Source organism: Macaca mulatta, chromosome 7, assembly GCF_049350105.2.
Source record: "Macaca mulatta isolate MMU2019108-1 chromosome 7, T2T-MMU8v2.0, whole genome shotgun sequence".
Classification (NCBI taxonomy): domain Eukaryota; kingdom Metazoa; phylum Chordata; class Mammalia; order Primates; family Cercopithecidae; genus Macaca; species Macaca mulatta.
The window spans coordinates 148156241-148168177 of record NC_133412.1 but is presented as its reverse complement, the minus strand read 5'-3'; positions in this window follow the sequence as shown (position 1 = coordinate 148168177).

Genomic DNA, 11937 nt, shown 5'->3' with positions numbered 1-11937 from the left:
TGGATCTCAAACTCCTGACCTCAAGTGATCCGCCTGCTTCAGCCTCCCAAAGTACTGGGATTACAGGTGTGAGCCACCGCACCTGGCCTCAAATATATTTTTTAAATTTCTGCATGTGGCCAGATGCAGTGGCTGATGCCTGTAATCTCAACACTTTGGGACGCTGAGGCGGGCAGATCACTTGAGGTCAGGAGTTCAAGACCAGCCTGGCCAACTTAGTGAAACCCTGCTTCTACTAAAAATACAAAAACTAGCTGGGCATGGTGGCACATGTCTGTAGTCCCAGCTACTCAGAAGGCTGAGGCAGGAGAGTCACTTGAACCTGGGAGGTGGAGGCTGAAGTGAGCCGAGATCACATCACTGCACTCCAGTCTGGATGGTAGAGTGAGACCCTGTCTTAAAAAAAAAAAAAAAAAAAAAAAAATCAGCCAGGTGCAGTGGCTCATGCCTGTAACCCAGCACTTTGGGAGGCAGAGGAAGGTGGATCATGAGGTTAGGAGATTGAGACCAGCCTGACCAACATGGTAAAACCCCGTCTCTAAAAATATAAAAATTAGCCGGGTGTGATGGCATGCGCCTGTGATCCCAGCTACTGGGGAGGCTGAGGCAAGAGAATCACTTGAACCTGGGAGGCAGAGGTTGCAGTGTGGCAAGATCACACCATTGCACTCCAGACTGGAAATAGAGCAAGACTCCATCTCAAAAAAAAAAAAAATTAGCCAGGCATGGTGGCACGTGCCTGTAATCCCAACTACTCAGGAGGCTGAGGCATGAGAATCGCTTAAACCTAGGAGGCAGAGGTTGCAGTGAGCCAAGATTGCACCATTGCACTCCAGCCTGGGCGACAGAGCAAGACTTTGCCAAAAAAAAAAAAAAAAAAAAATCTCTGCACATTGTAAAAGGATGTGCCATGGCTGAAAAGTCTCCCTATACTTCTTGTTCTTTTTCAGAGAGAAGATGGCAGGAACCTTCCACATTGCCCTCGGTGGCTTGCCAGCTGAGGTTCTGCTCTCCTAGATATCACCCCTACCCAGACCATGAGCTTAAAATGTTTATTTTTCTATGTCACTGGTTCATCTCAAGCATGAACATATGAGATGTTTTGGGGGAGTGTTTAAGATGAATTTAGCTGGACTCAAGCACAGCCTTTAATAACATTGAATCATGGAGTGAGAAAGCTGTCCCATTTCCAATTCTCTTTCCAATCTTTTAATGAGCCAAAAGAAAGCCTTGGTTAGGAGATAATATGTCTATAACACCTCACTAACACTTGCTAATTTTCCTTTTAAACAAAAAGAAAGTGGACTTTGGGCTTAGATTCTCTGCCAGCAAATCCAGCTACAATTTATTTGATTTTTATAGTTACCTTTCTATTTAAGGTAGTGATACAAAGGTTCTTTTAAAAATATTTTTAAGTAAAAAAGAGTCAATTAGCTTAAACAAATACGGTAGTCCCCCTTATCCAGTTTTGCTTTCCATGGTTTCCGTTACCTGTAGCACAGTACAGTTTCTTTTTTTCTGAGACGGAGTTTTTCTCTATCGCCCAGGCTGGAGTGCAGTGGTGCTATCTCGGCTCACTGCAACCTCTGCCTCCTGGGTTTAAGTGATTCTCCTGCCTCAGCCTCCCGAGTAGGTAGGATTACAGGTGCGTGCCACCATACTCAGCTAATTTTTGTATTTTCAGTAGAGACAGGGTTTTACCATGTTGTCCAAGCTGGTCTTGAACTCCTGACCTCAAATGATCCACCCACCTTGGCCTCCCACAGTGCTGGGATTACAGGCTTGAGCCACCTCACCTGGTCTTTATTACCCCCCACTCCCCCCCCCTTTTTTTTTAAACAGATACCGGGTCTTGCTATGTTGCCCAGGCTGGCCTCAAACTCCTGGCCTCAAGCAATCCTCCGACCTCAGTCTCTCAAAGTGCTGAGATTACAGGCATGAGCCACTGAGCCTGGTCTGTTCTATTTTATTATTACTTATTGTTGTTAGTCTCTTACTGTGCCTAAATTTTTTTTTTTTTTTTTTTTTTTTTTTTTTTTTGAGACAGAGTTTTGCTCTTGTTGCCCAGGCTGGAGTGCAATGGCACGATCTCGGCTCACCGCAACCTCCACCTCCCAGGTTCAAGCGATTCTCCTGCCTCAGCCTCCCTAGAAGTTGGGATTACAGGCATGTGCTGCCATGCGCAGCTAATTTTGTATTTTTAGTAGAGACGAGGTTTCTCCATGTTGGTCAGGTTGGTCTTGAACTCCCGACCTCAGGTGATCTGCCTGCCTCAGCCTCCCAAAGTGCTGGGATTATGGGCGTGAGCCACCGCACCTGGCTACTGTGCCTAATTTATAAATTAAACTTTATCATAGGTATATGTAGGTATAGAAAAAAACAGACTATGTAGGGTTTGGTACTACCCATGATTTCAGGCATCCACGGGGGGGTCTTGGAACATATCCCCCGTAAATAAGGGGGACTACTGTAAATAAGTAATACTATAGATGGTGATATGGTTCAGCTGTGTCCCCACCCAAATCTCATCTTGAATTATAGCTCCCATAATTCCCACATGTCATGAGAGGGACTCAGTGGGAAATAATTGAAGCATGGGGGCAGATCTTTTCCATGCTGTTCTCGTGATAGTGAGTCTCACGAGATCTGACGGTTTTATAAAGGGGAGTTCCCCTACACAAGCTTTCGCTTGCCTGCCGCCATGTAAGATGTCCCTTTGCTCTTCCTTCATCTTCCATCATGATTGTGACACCTCCCCAGCCATGTGGAACTCTAAGTCCGTTAAACCTCTTTCCTTAATAAATGACCCAGTCTCAGGTATGTCTTTATTAGCAGCACGAGAACAGACTAATAGAGATGGTATTTGGATATGGCAAGCATCATGAATGTGGCACATGGTTATTGATAGTTTTGGTCTCCTGAGATGCAGACATCCCTAGGAGGAGTGATACCGCCAATGGACTCTTCTGAGACCCCTGCCAATTGCTGCTTTACTGTCTCTGTGTGATTCCTTGACTTTTTCTCCTTTTACTGCTGAATTTTCAGCTCCTCAAAGGCTGAGAGTGTGTCTTAGGCTTCAGAATCTCTCCCAGTACCCAGCACAGGGCCTAGAACAAGGTAGATATCATTCAAAAAGTGCTAAGTGACCGAGCAAGGTGGTTCACACCCGTAATCTCAAGACTTTGGGAAGCTGAGTCAGGAAGATTGCTAGAGCCCAGGAGCTCAAGACCAGCCTGGGGAGCATGGTGAGACTTCATCTCTTCAAATAAAAAAATTAGCCAGGCATGATGGTGCACCCCTGTGGTCTCAGCTACTAGAGAGGCTGAGGCGGGAGGATCCCTTGAGCCCAGGAGTTTGAGGCTGCGGTGAGCTGAGCTCATGCCACTGCACTCCAGGCTGGATGACAGAGCAAGACTCTGTTTAAAAAAGAAAAAGTGCTAAGAGGCCTCAGGTCAGAAATCAGACTCCATGCAGCATGAGGAGACTGAGTTCTGGTTCTGACCCCTAACCTTGCTAGCTGTGTGGGCCTGGACAAGTTCTTCAGCTTCTCTGAGTCTCCATCTCCTCATTCATCTGCCTCACAGCGGTGTTTCCAGCACAAAGCATATGAAAGGAGTTTGAAATCATATGTCTCTATAAGGGATTATTAATACTATTATTGGTTGAATCACAAATCTATTGTCACTGAAAATCTTTCCAGTGCAGACAACCAGAAGTAAAAAAGGGGAAAAAAGGGAGGTGCTGAGAGGGGATGAGAGGCAGGAGGCCTGGAAAGGGGAAGCTGAGCCCCTCCTTTACAATCTGATCTGGGTGTGGGACCACCTGCAAACTGCCTGATATGGTTTGGCTGTATCCCCACCCAAATCTCATCTTGAATTGTAGCCTCCATAAGCCCCACATGTTGTGGGAGGGACCCGGTGGGAGGTAATCGAATCATGGGGTGGGTTTTCCCATGCTGTTCTCGTCCTAGTGAATAAGTCTCACGAGATCTGATGGTTTTGTAAAGGGCATTTCCCCTGCACACACTCTCTTGCCTGCTGCCATGTAAGACGTGCCTTTGCTCCTCCTTCCCCTTCTGCCATGATTGTGAGGCCTCCCCAGCCATGTGGAACTCTTGAGTCCATTAAACCTCTTTTTCTTTCTAAATTACCCAGTCTCGGATATTTCTTCCTAGCAGTCTGAAAATGGACTAATATACTGCCGCCTGTGACCTCAGCATAGGCCTTCCCCAACACGGGACCCCAGCAATGCCTAATACAAAAAGCATGGTCTGGCATCATATAACTAGTGTTCAAGTTCCAGCTCAGCCACCTACTGGCTGGGTGACCTGAGGTAAGTTACTCAACCTCTCTGTGCTCATGATTCTCATCATTAAAGTGGGACCAATGCCAACCTCTCAAGCCCGTTGTGAGAAACGAATAAGATCACACATGTATACATGAGCCCTGACACGTAGTAAGTGCTTGGTGAATATGGGTTCCAGGGAATTCTGCAGGCTCCTGGAAGAAAGATACGGAAATGATTCAGGTGCATGATGTCATCTGGAGCATTGAATTCATCATCTGGGAGAACTGGACTCCCAAGAGCTTTCCTGACCTGAAGCTAAAACTGGAAAGTAAGAGAGTAAAATCGCAGATGTCAGTTTCCAACTCCACCTCCATTCTCACCCCACACCCTCCCACCCCCACCTCATTACACCCAATCCTGCCCCTTAGGATCTCTTGGGCTATCAACTCGAGGCCTTGCTCTTTCAGATGAAGGAAGCTGGAGGCAGAGGAGGATCTTTGGAGAAGCAGCCAAGTGTTCTTTGACTCATAGAGGAGCCCAAGGCCCAAGGGGCCAGCTGGAGGTCCACTGTCTGCCTGCTGAAAGCTCTGCTAGACTTTCTGTCTCCTCCACCCCTGGAGATCCAACCATAAGAGGAATTAATCTGGCTCCCCTCTGCACCCCTTGCCCCCAACACAGTTTCCTTCCTGTGCTCCATGGGAGATGAGAGCTGGAAGGGAGGGATGCATCTGGGGAAGCTGGTCTAACCCCGCTGGACCACAACATCTGTATCCTTAACTGTGGCCTCCCCGTTCCTGCTTCAAACTGGGAGGGAATGGGAGAGCCCCAGTTCTTCGCAGGAAACTGATGTGACTCACTTCCCAGGATGATCCATGGAAGAATGCAATCTTTTCTCTATGACACTCATATAGAACCATGGGACTAATTTTCTCACTTTTAGAAGGCAAAAATGGGAAACAGCACATTTTAATAGAAAACTCCAAAATAATAGTGGTTTGAACAAGATAGAAGCTTATTTCTCCAACACATAATAATGATTCTGGATGTAAGCAGGTCAGGGCTGGTACGGCAGTTCCACACAGTTTTCAGGGTACCAGTTTCCTTGAACTAATTCTCATGGCCCAGGATGACTGCAAGAGCTCCTACCACCATCAGGTTTGAGTTCCAGGCAATGTCTGGCAGATAGGGAAGCAGTGGGACATGCTCCTTCCTTTAAAGATACTTCCCAAAGGTCAAGCCTAACACTTTCACTTACACCCAGACCCTAAGAAGTTCTAAGGGGTCAGGGATTAGCCAAAACGTAGTTCCAAGGCCACAGCCAGCTCCAAAGAAGGCTGAGAAACAAATTATTTTATCAGGATGACCCTGAGTTCCATCCCTCTCCTCCCATGGTCACTGTCCTGATTCAGGCTACTCAGCTCTGCAGTAACCACAGGTCTTGTTTTCCTACCTCTGGGCCAAACCCTTCACCTGTCCTCAGTTGTTTCTCCAAAACACACATCTGGCTATATCACTCCCCTGCTCAAGAATCTGTGATGGCTCCCTGGAACCCCTGGAATAAACTGTGAACTCTCAGTGTGGTCTTCAAAGCTCTTCTCAACCTGACCCCAGGCAGCCTCACCTCCAGGCATAGCCCTTCCCCTCCCCTGCACACAGTCTAGCCCCATCAGATTCCTAGATGTTCCTCAAATAACCCATACTGTGTCCAGCTTCACTCCTTGACTATAATACCCTTTCTGCCCTTCTATTCCTCATAAGCTTCAATCCGTCCTGTAAGATGCTACACAAGCATTAGTTTCTCCAGGTGACGACTTTCCTGTCCCCTTTCCTGCTCCCTCTGTGGGCCTCCTCAGAAGTCTCTTGAACACTCTGTCTTCCACACACCTGAATGTGCCGGAGGGGACAGGCCATCCGGAACGTGCAGACCTGCTCAGCTGCCTGTAACCACGAGTCTGTATCAGAGCCCCTGCAAGCTCTTTTTTTTTGCACAGACTTGGTATTAAGCCATTGTTAAGCTGTACCTCCTGGACTGGAAGCTGCTTGAGAGCCATCACGGTCTTGGTGTCCCCAGCACTGAGCCAGAGCTGGCACCATGCAGGGTCGAATGCAGGAAGAATCCCCAGAACACTCAGTTTCTTGTCTCCTTCCTCCTTAGCTCAGGCCACTCCTGCCAGGAGCCTCTGCTCCTTGTCAGGAACGAACGCAGAACCTGCCATGCAGATGCTCTGGTCCTGTGGAATCACCCACTCTGGCCTCCCTCTCTGTGAAGCACAGAGGACAACTGACCAAGCTGTAACGCTCCAAGCGATGACAGTAAAATGGATCAGATCTGGCTTTCCCAGAGTCCTCACCCAGATCCATGCTGCTCCAATTATGAGTTTAGTCCATACTGTTTCCTCTGACCTCCTATTCCCTAGCAGAGACAGTGTCACTCCCAACAAGCACGTTAGCCCCGTGTCATCCTCCAGGATCCCCAGATCAGGATGAGCACTGGATCTCCCGCCAAGTGGAGACTCCAGACTTTCACCCCACTGCCAGTTCTGGGACACCGAGTGACAGCCTTCGGGGCCAGACTGGCTGCCTCCAGACTCCACAGCCTTTGGACACAGTGTGCGGAGGGTGAGGGGCCGCTTCCTCTGCCTCTGAGACATGGGGGACCCCAAGCCCCTCCCACAGTCCCTCAGGGAAGTCCTTCAGTTACCACCCAGAAAGCAAGCATTGCTTTTTTCCCCCTTTTTGGGGGAGTCCCCTGAAGAAGACTTTAGTCACACTGCCACCTTGAAGACATGCTGGGGCATTAAGACCTCCTTCTCCAAGAAGCCTCAGGCCCTGGTTCTGGGGCCCATCTCCTCTCCCTTTTCACAGAATCTTCTAGCAGGGCTTGGATGCCTTCCTTAAGGGAAGGGCTGGCCAGGATTCACAGGCCAGGGAGATCCAATATTTATTTTGATCCCCCACCTTTATACACACATGCGCACACGCAGCCTAGCATCATCTTCCCCACCGTTTATGCTTCCTTAGCACTCTGCACCTTGGCTGTGTTCATCAGAGGCTGATTCATAATTTTCTGTGGTTGTCTAGGAACTGGGCCCGCCTCTGTCTCCTTATGTACCTGGCACAGAGAACAGGACCCATGGACATGGGTGCCCTCTTCTATCTCATCTTATCCCCAGATCCTTCTCTACGGTGAAGAGGGTCTTGGAGGTTGGCTCCTCCCCTTGGAGGGCTGAGAAATAACCCAGAGAGTCTCCTGTTCTGGGATGGCTTCCCTGACAGGTGACCAGGGTGAGGTCTGCTGGAAGCTTGGAGGAAATGTATTTTCTCCCAGAAATAATTAAGATCACTAAAGTTATTAAGCATTTACAACGTACTGTGCTGCATGATTGGCTTCCTCTTTCTTGTTTAAGCCACACAGCCCACCTCTGAGATGGGTTAGGAAGCTGCAAAGACTTGCCCGAAGTCACACAGCCAGTAAGAAGCAGGATCTTAATCCCTCCCCGACACTGTCTCCTTGGTCATCCTCAGCTGATCCTTGTCCATTTCTCTTGCTTCTGTTACTTTTGGGCTGCGGGACCCAGGACCTCGCATAAGTGACTTCACCTCTCTCGACCCATTTTCTCAGCTGAAATGTGGGCACAATAATACTTCCCTTGAAGGTGGTTGAGAGATTTCCAGGTATTGAACATGTTAAGCAGGGAGCCTGCACACAGTAGGTGCAAATGGCAGGAGCTACCACCTGCCAGCGTCCCCCCAGGCCTCCCCAGTGGAGTGGTGGCAGAGGAAGGGGTGATCGACTGCCCCCTCTGAAGAGAACCACCCAGCTGTCAACCTGAGGCAGGACCGCCCCGAGCGATCGCGGGGCTCTCCATTTCTCCAAAGGCTCCATTCCTCATCACAGCCAATTAGTTACAAATAGCTTCCTCTCCTCGTGTATCACTTACACAACAGAGAGAAAGGGGTGATTGTTCCTGAGGAAGAAGGTCTCCCTGGGCCCCTCTCGCCAGAGCAGCTGAGAGCTGCAATGGGGATGGGAAAAGGGCTTAGGAGAAGAGGGGCACAGTCCCGGGAACTAAGATGTGGTGGGTCCCAGGCAGGTGGGAAGGGACTGGCTGAGTGTCCACCCCTGGTGGGCAACAGACAGGCAAGGGTCCAAGGCTTAGAAAGGGCCCTATGTTGTAAGAGCAGAAAACGAAGATAGCTCAGAGGTCTCACTCCTGAATAGCAGCTCACCAAGCCATCCCCAGCTGGGGAGGGATTGTCACCCTATGGGGTACCTGGAACACAGCAGGTGCCCGGCCTCTGGATTTCAGGAGAGCTTTCTACACCACTGGGATACAAACACTATCTCTCAAATCAGCCATCGCTGGCACTCCGGTCCTCCAGGTTTCCTTCTTCTTTCTTTTTCCTTTTTGTTTTTTGTTTTCCAGAGACAGGATCTCGCTCTGTCGCCCAGGCTGGAGAGCAGTGGTGTTATCACAGCTCACTGCAGCCTCAACCTCCTGGGCTCAAGCAACCCTCCTACCTCAGTCTCTTGAGTAGCTGGGACCACAGGAACATGCCACCATGCCTGGCTTTTTTTTTTTTTTTTCATAGAGATGGGGTCTCACTATGTTGTCCAGACTGGTCTCAAACTCCCCCTAGGTTTCAATAAAGCCCAGGTTACTGAAGCTGGGTCCTGGAAGAGCCTGGGAGGAGACTCAGTGTTGAGGAGGCTGTCTGGACATGAGGTGTGGGCTGTGGCTCCCAGAGCCTCCCTGTGTCCTTGACGGTCCTTGACTTTGCTGCCACCATTAAGCCAGGTCCCTCCATTAAAGCTTAGGGCCAAGCACGCACAGAGTCCCCCTTTGTCACCGCTCTTAGCACAGCTGAGACCAGCTGGCATTTTCACAAAGGGCTTTACTAAATACTAAGGGAGAACAAAAGGGAAATAATTACAGAAAACACGAAAAACCCAGCCCTGGCTGCCAAGTTCCCAAAGTACAGGTTTCCATTCCTTTGGTGACGACACGTCGCCCCAGAAGCCTGGGACAAGGCCGTGGGCACCTCGCCTGGCTTCCCTTGTTCCCAGCTCTTGTGGCAGATGCCATCTTGTTTCCCACCCCTGGGAACACTCGGTCACCCATGGGCTCTTCTCCTGGCCCCCTTCCAACAGGGCCCCACCCCAGGCCTCCCACTGGGTTCTGGTCTCTGGCCTGAGACATAAGCCTTGTCCCTTGGCGGCTGGTGGGGCTGTGGTGACCAACCCAGCGCATGATTACACAGTAACAAAAGGTGGTTCTCCCACACTCCCCATCCCTCACCATCAGAGGGGCCCACCCAAGTTGATGGTTCTTGAGTATGGGGTCTAGGAGTGGGCACCTCTGAACAGCTGAAGGGCATGTGAGTAAGGAAGGGCCAGACTCGGGACATTTTCCCCATGGGGAAGGACTAGTCTCCGAGGATTGATCCAACTCAAAACATATCAATTTAAGGCCTACTATGTGCCAGGCACTGAGCAAGGTGTGGAGGCTACAAGGGTAAACAAGAGACACAGTACCTGCCCTCTTAGATCTTACCTTCTGTTAGGCAAGACAGATAAGCAACTGGGCAATTATGATACTGAAGGCCAGGTGCCATGATGGAGGGGAATTCAAGGTACTGTGGGAACCTGGACCAGGGTGTCTTACCTAGTGCTGGTGGCCAGGGAAGCCATGGAAGCCTGCCTAGAACAAGTGCATAAAGAGAAGAAGAGCCCAGGATGGAGGTTGGGGTGGATCCACAGGAAATCGCAGCCCAGGAGGCAGGGGGAGAAGGCAAAGGAGCTCAACCAAGCATCTGCTTGCTGGCAGCTTTGAATAGCTGTTGCCTATAATGTAGGTTCAGTCCATAAAATGAAAAGGCTGTTGGCCCAGAGCTGCCCACTGTTGCCCTTTCTACCAGCCAGGATGAGGAAGATTTTAATCCTTGGATGCTACACTTCTCAGCCACCCAAGTCCGGGACTCAGGAACAAGGTCAGAGGCAGAGGGTGTTTACCCAGGACCACTTGAGACACCTCTCCAGAGGCAGGTGCTGAACTGTCATTAGGAGGGGACAAGTCATCACTAGGGAAAAGTTCAGAGGGCCAAGACAACAAAGAGACTAGAAAACGGGAAAATGGCTAGAAAATGGGAAAATGAGTCAGGAAGCTGAAAACCTACAAGCTGGGATGGGTTGGGGCAGGTGTTTCAGGCTAACACCATGACTAATAGTATGGGAAATTGTGTTTGCAGGATGCCTTGGGGGCCAGGGGCTGGCCTGCAGACTGGAAGCCATGACTGCTCAGAGTCCACTACATTGTTGTGTCCCAGTGTTTCTACAGCCAGCCCCCCATGTTTATCTGTATCTGCCCGACTCCCCACATAAGAGTCAGCTCCTGAGATCAGGGCTCCTTCCTTCCACACATCAACCATCCCAAGTTTGTCAAGCATCCATTCTGCTCCAGCATGGGGAAGACCCAGAAACAGCTCAAGACTTCAGCCCTTACCTTCAACGTCCTTGCAGTAAGATTGGGAGCTAGCGCTTAGGTTCACTGGAAAGACCTTTGGAGAAAGATCTCAGCTTGATCACCATCACTGTTCCTTTTTTAGTAGCTAAACAACTATTGGAAAATTACATAAACTCCCTGGGCCTCCATCTTTCCATCTTCAAAATGGAAATAATTAAAACCTACCACTACAGGGTTGTGATCAGAATTCAAAGAGTCAAGGTGGTTAGAGCACCAGGCACACTGTTTGGCATATAATAGGTGTTCAATAAATATTACTTCTCTCCCTGAAACAACAGCAAGTGATTGTGGTGATAAACAGTTAAGTGTTGAGTTGGGGGCACTGACTGCCACCCCTAAGCCCCTGGGTCTACTTCCAGGGCCTCAGTGACAGTTGAGGATTGAGAGACTGCACAGTGATGGTGAGAATTAGTGTTTGTGTGCACCTATGCAAATCACTCCATTTTTTTCCTCCACTGCCACAGGCAGAAGCATAAGATTCTTTATTTTCTATCTCATGTCCACGCTACAGGACTCTGCTCTGTAACTGTAGTTGGTTTTTTTGGGGGGCGTTTTTTGAGGGGTTTTTTTTTTTTGAGACAGAGTCCTGCTTTGTCACACGGACTGGAGTGCAGTGGCACAATCTCGGCCCCCTGAAACCTTTGCCTCCTGAGTTCAAGGGATTCTCCTGCCTCAGCCTGCCGAGTAGCTGGGATTACAGGCACCTCCCACCACGCTCGGCTAATTTTTGTATTTTAAGTAGAGATAGGGTTTTATCATGTTTGCCAGGCTGGTCTCGAACTCCTAACCTCAGGTGATCTGTCCTCCTCGACCTCCCAAAGTGCTGGGATTACAGGCGTGAGCCACTGCATTCAGTCTAACTATAGTATTTTTATTTCTCTAATACAAGTCAAAAATTAAATTAGAAATCATGCCCAATTGCTACCATTTTTTGCACCACAGGTGCTTTCTTAGTCCTCGCACAACCCTATGAGATAAGTACAGTTATTATTCCCACTCTTACAGATGGAGGAAGCTGGGGCTCTGAAAACAAAGGAAGTTGTTTGAGGCAATGTGGCTGGTCAATAGTGGGGCCACTGTACAAAGGAGCACAGCCTAGGCAAGATGGCAAGACCCTGTCTTTACA